Below are 8,809 nucleotides of genomic sequence, written 5' to 3'. Positions count from 1 at the left end.
AGAAAACAGTAGAATCTGAATGAATTGGAACCATGTATGATTTAAATCCATGATTCACAACCAGAGGTGTAAAAATTGTAAATATTGCCAATATTTTCCAAGACTGTAACTGTATACTTACACAAACACTTAAGAATAAAACATTTCACCAAGACATCAAGGAGTAAAATAAACTCTCAAAATGCAAAGTTTTCATATGTGAGAACACAACTACTTGTGTGATGCTAATGTCCATGAGAACCCAAAATGAAAAATAGCCAGGAATGTTTAGACAACAAAAGTTTAATGAGATGGCACTGGCTCTAAGCACATTTTCAAATATATCAGTTAACCAAAATAATAAAAGCAGTGTCATACTGGTACATGAATTCTCAAACAGTTTAGTAACCTGTGGACTAAAATACTTATACACACAACATGTACAAATTCATAACATAATACAAGTAAATCGAGTGTATGGCAAAAACATGATTCACTTACAACCTGGAGCAGGAAGGGGTGGGGGCAGAAACCAAAATTAATTTAGTCATGGCCTGGAAAATTAGTGCCAGGAGTCGAAGGAGGCTGATTTTAGGAAAAAGTTAATTCAAATTGAAATGGCAGGACTTCTTAGGTGGCACAGTGGTAAAGAATCTGCCTGTCAATGCAGGGGACACGGGTTCGAGCCCTGCCCTGGGAAGATACCACATGCCACGGAGCAACTAAGCCTGTGTGCCACAACTATTGAGCCTGTGCTCTAGGGCCCATGAGCCACAACTGTTGAGCCCACGTGCCGTAACTGCTGAAGCTCATGCACCTAGAGCCCGTGCTCCACAACAAGAGAAGCCACTATAATGAGAAGCCTGCACACCACAATGAAGAGTAGCCCCCACTCTCAGCAACTAGAGAAAGCCTATGTGCAGCAACGAAGACCCAACGCAGCCAATAAATAAAATAAATAAATAAATAAATGAATTTGAAATTAATTAAAAAAAGAACTTCAAAAAAATTGAAATGGCAGAGTTCTAAAAATTTAATCTCTAATTTTTGAAGTCAGTAACAAAAATGTCAGTCACAGCTAAGAGATAAACATACATATAGAAAAGCTGCTGCCCACATGTCCCTGCCTCTAGCAAGACAGGGAAGGACCAACTTCCCACTTCAGAGAGCACGGAGAACTACGTCAGGGGCTTGACAATTTTCTTAAAGGCAACTCTCCTACCTCCAGTCAATCAAATCTTCCCCTCCCCAGTTCCCCTGCAGGAGTCCTGAGGGACAGGACCACAGAGAAGGGAGGAGTCTCAGGCTCCTGGGGGCTCCCTCACTCCTCTGGCAGGCAGAAGGTATGGAGAACAAAACTTCTCAGTTCAGGGAACTTAGTCTAGTCCAATGTGCCACACGGCCCAGTCAGCTCATTGTTTATTCCAAGAGTCTTCATTGCACTGACTGTCTCTGGGGGTGGACTTGGGGTACAGAGAACAGCCAGAAATTACTGCACAAGATGCCTTCCTTCCAACGGGTTCTACTTTGTATTGAAGAGGGAAGGAAAGAAGGAAGGCAATGAAAAGGCACAGAGAGAAGAGCCCTTCCATTTGATGCAGATGCCATGGCCTTTTGCTGGAAAGTTCTTTGTTCAGGTTGTGAACAAAACTTAGTTGGACTCAGAAGAGTCCCCTGAGGAAGATGAGCTGGAGTCACTGTCCTCAGACTCACAGTCTTCCTCTTCATCCCCACTGCTGTGGTCTGAGGGGTTGCTGCCTTCCTCCTCTTCCTTATTTTCTTCTGATCTCCATGAAGCAGGAGAATGTTCTCCAATTTTGTCTGATGATTCTGTCTCTGGATCCTGAGGTCCCTGCTCCATTTCCAGCCCTCCCTGCAGATTCCCTAATGATGCGGACTGCAGATCCATCCTTCTAACCTTGGGGTTTGGGTCCCCCGTCACGCTCATGTTCTTACGCTTCGTATAGGTTGCCTCTCTGTAAGCAGCGTATTCTTCAGGAGACAGACTCCTGAACCAGAGATCCAGGTCCACCTTGTACTGTTTCTGCAGTGCCTCAGCCTGCTTCTTATAATGCTCCTTCTGGTCCTGTGGGACACGCTGCCAGCGTCTACTCAGCTCCACCATGCGCTCCCTCGGGGGCAGCCCTTTCAGCTCCCTACTCGACCACAAATCCTGGTGGAACTTGTGATAGCCATTCATAGGTGGCTTCTTGGGCTCTCCGTGGAATCTCCTCTCCATGGATGAATTGTTTTCTGGGGGAGACTTCACTTTCTGCACATTTCCCTGAAACTTCTTTGGCACTTTGATTTGGCTTCCTTTGGGGACATCAGATTTCTTGGAGTTCAGGACTAGATCAGGGTGCTGTTCCCTGATTAGAGCCATTTTCTCCTCAAACTCCTGTTTCTCCTTCAAGAAATCCTGACTGTATTTCAGCTTCAGCTCCTCCGGCATCTTCTTGTATTCCTCAGACAGAACCTTGGTCAGCTCCTGGTTGCTCAGCTTAGGGTGTTTTTGGGTGTACTGGGGTCGCATCTCCTTGAAAAAGCGGAGGTAAGCTGTCAGGGGCTTCTTGGGTAAATCAGGATGCTTCTCAAGTTTTCTGCTTTTGTGAGGATTGTTAACATTTTCCTTAGCTTCCACGACTAATTCTTCCAAAGTGCGAAACTTTCTCAAGCTATAAGAAATCTCTAACCATTTGAGTTTGCACATTTCCCCAGAAAAATGTTTAAAAGCTACTTTTTCCCAGTCCATCAGTGACTGGGTTGTTTTGAACGTGTGCCTGTCATTGGATGGAATGTTATTTTCCATACATTCCAGTAACTTCACAATGTCTTCTTTGGACCAGTCATCTTGGCCTTTAGGCAACACCATTTTTAGGTCTTAGGGAAACATATATGGTCCCAGTAGTTCAGACACGTCAGCAAATCTCCAAGTTCTTCATTCTCAAGATTCATCAGGTGAGTTATTTCCAGAAGTCTTGCAGTTTGTGAGATTCCATGTTCCTGAGGAGACAGAAAAAGAATGTTACTCTCCTATGTGCTACATGAGAAGCACATCTTACCTGTGCTATGTCCCTTCTATCTTTTAATTTACCATTGGAATGCAAATGAAGTCTGGCCCAGCTTCTGAGCTGAGATTAACGTTGAGCATTGAGAAGCTTCTTCTGCACAATTAAAAGTCCTCAGGTCCCATCCCAACATACCTTCCAACCAGTCTAACCACAGCGTGATTTAATTACAAATGAACAAAACAAAACAGTGGCTACTCACTCAAGGGGCAAAGGATAAGAGAAAACAAAGGAAAGTTAAAAAACTAAAATGCCGAAAAAGGAAAGGACTTTAAAATAGCAATGATATACCACAGCACATGTATTAGAATCTTCAATATCCCAAACAGTGGCATCACCAAACCCTGGAGAAGATTTGGAGAAACAAGAACTTTGATTCATTGCCGATGGGACTGCACAATGGTCCGGGCATTTTGAAATATAATATGGCAGTTTCTTACAGAGCTAAATATCCTCTTACCATAATTCAGTAATCATGCTTCTCTGTATTTACTTATATCAGTTGAAAACCTGTGCCCATAAAAAAACCTGCACAGGGATGTTCATAACGGTCAAAATTTGAAAGCAACCAAGATGTCCTGTCCTTACGTAGGTGAATGAACAAATAAATTGCACTACATGCAGCCAATGGAATAGTATTCAGTGCTAAAAAGAAAGGAGTGATCAAGCCAGCAAGAGACATGGAGTGACCTTGAATGCATATCACTAAGGGAAAGGAGCTAATCTGAAAAGGATACATACTTCATGAGTGCAACTCAAAGACATTCTAGAAAAAGAAAAATATGGAGACTGTAAAATAATTTGTGATTTTCAGGAGTTCAGTGTAGGGGTGCTGATGAACAGGGGATCACAAGAGATTTTTAAGGCAGTCTAACTCCTCTGTATATTATGTCTATTTTGTCTCTCTCTCTATACAGTGGTCTGTATATGTTTATTATAGTTCAGAGGAATTAAGCCAATACAAAAGAGAAGGAAAAAAAAAAAACAGGCTTTTCTACAAATGGTGCAGGAAAAACTGGACATCTACATGCAAAAAAAAATCTAAACACAGATCTTACAAACTTCACAAAAATTAACTTAAACTACATCATAGATCTGAATGTAAAACTATAAAATCCCTTAGAAGACAACAGAAGGAAATGTAGATGACCTTGAAGATGGTGATGACTTTTTACATATAATGTCAGTGGCATGATCCATGAAACAAGTAATTCATAGGGTAAATTGCATTACAATTAAAATACTTCTACCCTGCAAAGGTAGAAGAGAATGTTCTCATTGTCAAGAGAATGAAAATACAAAGACTGAGGGAAAGTATTTACAAAGAACATATCTATTAAAACACCGTTTTCAAAAATATACAAAGAATTCTTGGGACTTCCCTGGCGGTCCAGTGGCTAAGACTCCACACTCCCAATGCAGGTGGCACGGGTTTGATCCCTGGTCAGGGAACTAGATCCCTCATGCCACAGCTAAAAGATTCCACATGCCACAACTAAGGATTCTGCAGGTGGCAACGATGATTCTACCTGACACAACTAAGACCTGCACAGCTAAATAAATAAATACTTTAAAAAATACATCGAAAAAATTCTTAAAACTCAACAGAACTCAACAGAAAACAAATAATCCTATTTAAGAAATGGCAAAAGACTTGAATAGTCACCTAACCAAAGAAGATATACAGCTGGAAAGTAGCATGTAAAAAGATGTTCACGGGGAGGGTTGGGGGGAGTCGTGGGAGGCAGGGAATATGGGGATATGTGTATAAATACAGCTGATTGACTTTGGTGTGCCTCAAAAACTGGTACAAGAGTATAAAGCAATTATATTCCAATAAAGAGCTAAAAAAAAAAGATGTTCAACAGCATGTGTCATCAAGGAATTGCAAATTAGGGACTTCCCTAAGAGTCCAGTGGTTAAGACTCCATGCTTCCACTGCACAGGGCACAGGTTCCATCCCTGGTCTGGGAACTATTGCACATGACACACAGCATGGCCAAAAACATTGTTAATAAAAGGAATTGCAAGTTAAAACAAGATATCATTACACACTTCTTAAAATGATGAAAATGCAAAACACTAACACCACCAAATGCTGGCAAGGATGTGGAGCAAAAGAAAAAAACAGAAATTCTCATTCATTGCTGATGGAATGGGAAATGGTACAGCCACTTTGGAAGAGAATTTGGCAATTTCTCCATGGGGGCTTTAGTTAGAAAACAAAACATAATGTTAACATTCGATCCAGCAATCATACTTCTTGGTATTTACCCAACAGGAGTTGAAAACTTATGTCCACAAAAATATGTGCACATGTATGTATGTAGCCGCTTTATTCATAATTGCAAAAATTTGAAAGAAATCAAGAACTCCCTCAGGTTAGGTTCATAGATAAATAAACCGTGATACATCAAAACAGTGGACCATTATGCAGTGCTAGATAGAATGAGCTATCAGGCCAACAGGAAGCATGGAGAGACTTTACATGCATATTACCGAGTGAAAGAATTTGAAAGCACTTAGATTAATTAGAATTAACATAAATGGACTAAATTTACCAGTTAAGAAATATTTTTTTTCTGTTGGACAAAAAGAGAGTAAATGGTGACAGATTTTTAGAACACACACTAGCACACAATGATAGAGGAAGCTTGAAAGTACAATAATAGAAAATGCTAAGTGAAAAAAACCTAACATTTTTCATTTGCTCTCAGGCAAAATATTAAACATCTAGTGTATTTTAGAAGGACAATATACAATAAAAAATATTCAATTCAACAATATATACCAAGTAGAAACATTTACACAACTGACAGCCTCAGAATTAAAAAAAAAAAAAAAGAAAAATTGGAGATAAATCAACATATCCATGTTTATATTAAGCAATGAACATATATTTCAATTAGAGATAAATCAAGCAGGGAAAAAAATTCAGTAAAGACATTAAGGAATTGAACTACTCAGTTAACAAGATTAACCTTATTAACAGATACAAAATCCAGTAGTTACAAAACACATTATTCTAAACACATGTTGATCATTTTCTGAGGCCTAAAAAAAGTCTAAAACAATGTGACATATTGTTACAATAAAAACATTTAGAAAATTATGAATAAAAGGGAATTTTTGTTAAAATCTGAGAAAGTACAAGCTTAAAATAAATCTAACGAACACCATTGTAAATGGGGAATCATTAGAAGCATTCCCTTTAAAACCAGAAATAAGAACAAGATCAGCCACTATCACTGCTTCCATTTAATTCTGTATGGAAGGTCCAAGCCGGCACAATTTATAAAAATGGTGGCAGGAGAGAAGAGAGAAGGAAACAAAATTATAGTACTGAAAAGAAAATAACACTGTTCATAAGATGATATCTGTAGGGAATGGTTACCTTATAGGAAAGAAAAACTATTATACCAATAAATTATTTTTTAAAAATAGAAAAGAAGTAGGAATATGTATTCAAGATTAAAAGACTTTTTTAGACCTATGAAACTCTGAGTATTCAGGACTTACCTCCTTCCTCTTTGGTTTCTTGCTTTTTTTGATTCAGTGGCTTTTTTCAGTCTTGTGCTGAAATGTATCAAATTCCTTCCCCCCTCAGGATGTCCACCCACCCCACCCTGTTTACCCTTCCAGCCTGTCTTCAAACGCCACCCCCTTACTCTAGCCTAAATTTATACTTAATTACTTATTCCTTTAATATACTCCCCTTTTTCCCCCTTCATACCCTGACCCAAGTTGTAATTAGAATTCCTGTAGCATTTATTCAGTTCTTTGGCTTCATAAGGGTAGAAATGATGTCTGTCTTGTTCACGGCTGCTCCTCAGTACCTAAAACAAATGTTCATAAATAAGCAACAAAATAACCCAAGCATGCATTCGGATGCAGCATTCACAGTATTGAAAATATGTTTACACAGTGAAAAGCAGAAAGTCTCAAATCACAGTGACAAAATCCCAAGTCAAAATATTGTTTGCTAGTAGATATGAATTTAATCATCTAGCGTGATTACAGGGAATCCCACATAAATCTTAGACCAACAACATTTTACTTTCATTCTTAGCTTTCCGTTTATTCATGACTTCTACTGATTGCCTGTTACTGGCTGATTAAAAGTCTTAACTGTTAATCCATGTTAAGACTTTCTAGTTTAGGGCTTTGTCAACGTCAGAACAATTGACATTTGGGACCGGTTCTTTCTTTCAGGGCTGCTTTGTAGGATGTTTAGCAGAATCCATGGTCTCTACCCATGAACTATCAATGGTAACTTCCAGTTGTGACAACCAAAAATTTTCCCACATATCAACACTTGCAGTCTGGAAGGAAAACTCACCCCCATTTGAAACCACTGCACTAGTTAATGGAAAAAAATAGATGAGACATTGGTAATGATGAAATATTTGTATTTTTAGGTATGACAAGAAAACAAACATAAAATTCTCCTCCTGTGTTTGTTTGGAACACTCTCTCCCTCTCTAATGTCTGCATTCCACACACTAACCAGACCTCCTCAAAGATGGAAGTGCCCACATGACCATAAAGATCCTTTTTTTTTTTCTTTCTTCTAATGCTAGCAATGTAACTTCTTAAAGAAGAGCATTCTTTTCCAGCTCTGTAAGGGGTCATACTGACTTGCTGTTCACTTTGTATGTGCTTACCTGGTCTGTGCATCTTTAGTGAACTTTATATAAAATATCAGTCATTTTAATGTATGATCCCTTTGTCTTGAAAATGTATGTGACTGTACCTTCTACTTCTAACAGGTGGAATAATTCTCAGAGCTTCTGAGAATCTGTCTCCTGGGTTATACCCCTCAGTTTCACTTGAGTAAAATCCTTTTTTTTTTCCATAACCTGATTAATTGAATTTTCATTGACAAGATCCATAAAATAGTTTATATAGATATGTTGATTCTTAAAGCTGTAAAATCTAGAGCATTTAAGTCAGTAACACAGAAGATAGTGGAAAACTTGCTTACAAGAATACAAACATACGAGCAAATAAGTAATAATATGAAAGAGAAATTAAAAAAAAATAGTTTTGTAGTCCAGCCACACATTTCCTAGGAAAAGACATACTTTTTGATATGCATACAATTAGAGATTTGTGTTCAAGGATAGTATATTGAGGGGAATAATAGACTCTATGGTATGTTTCTACCTGGTTTTGGTGAGGAACAATGTTACTACAAAATTGTTGAGACATGATGTCAGATTAGTCTGAACTTTCACCAAGGCAATGCTTCCTTCACCCCATGTGAGAAGCTTCCCTGGACTCTAGCTCTCTAGAAACTGTGTTGATCTTCTGAAGCACAAGGCTTCACACATCAGACAAATTTCTCTTTATCATACTTTTCTGATTCTTGCAGGCTGCTTCCTTTCAGGAAATTTGATTTTTCTTCTTAAAGGGATTATGTTATTGCAGTGTTAGTTGTGGATATTTCCCAGGTATCTTTGGAAATGAACCATAGGTGAGGGGAGAAACCCACAAAGGAAGAACTTCTAGTGGCTGGGGATAAAGAAATACAGAATGAATGGTGTTTTTCCTAACATGGGATTGAAGGAAACAATTGCTACTAATCTTTCCACATAGCAACAAGTCCCTCCTCTTCCAGCTTTTCATAGATTTTCTGCCTATTTTCTCAAAAAATATATTTCCTTTATGATTTTCTCTAGTAAAAAAACAATAAACTTAAGCCCTTCCCTTTAATACAATGGCATGCTAGTAGAATTCAGAGCCCCCCAGACTTTGAAAGT

At 38.5% G+C, this 8,809-nt stretch overlaps 1 pseudogene; it reads right to left on the bottom strand.

Moving 5' to 3' along the window:
* Nucleotides 1–1,630: 1,630 nt before the first annotated feature.
* On the bottom strand, nucleotides 1,631–2,872 carry LOC130860894 (upstream-binding factor 1-like protein 1; annotated as a pseudogene).
* Between the last annotated feature and the right edge of the window lie 5,937 nt (nucleotides 2,873–8,809).

The sequence above is a fragment of the Hippopotamus amphibius genome, chromosome 9 (genome assembly GCF_030028045.1).
Source record: "Hippopotamus amphibius kiboko isolate mHipAmp2 chromosome 9, mHipAmp2.hap2, whole genome shotgun sequence".
Classification (NCBI taxonomy): Eukaryota; Metazoa; Chordata; class Mammalia; order Artiodactyla; family Hippopotamidae; genus Hippopotamus; species Hippopotamus amphibius.
The sequence above is the reverse complement of the archived record's forward strand: the minus strand, read 5'-3'. Positions and strand labels throughout refer to the sequence as shown.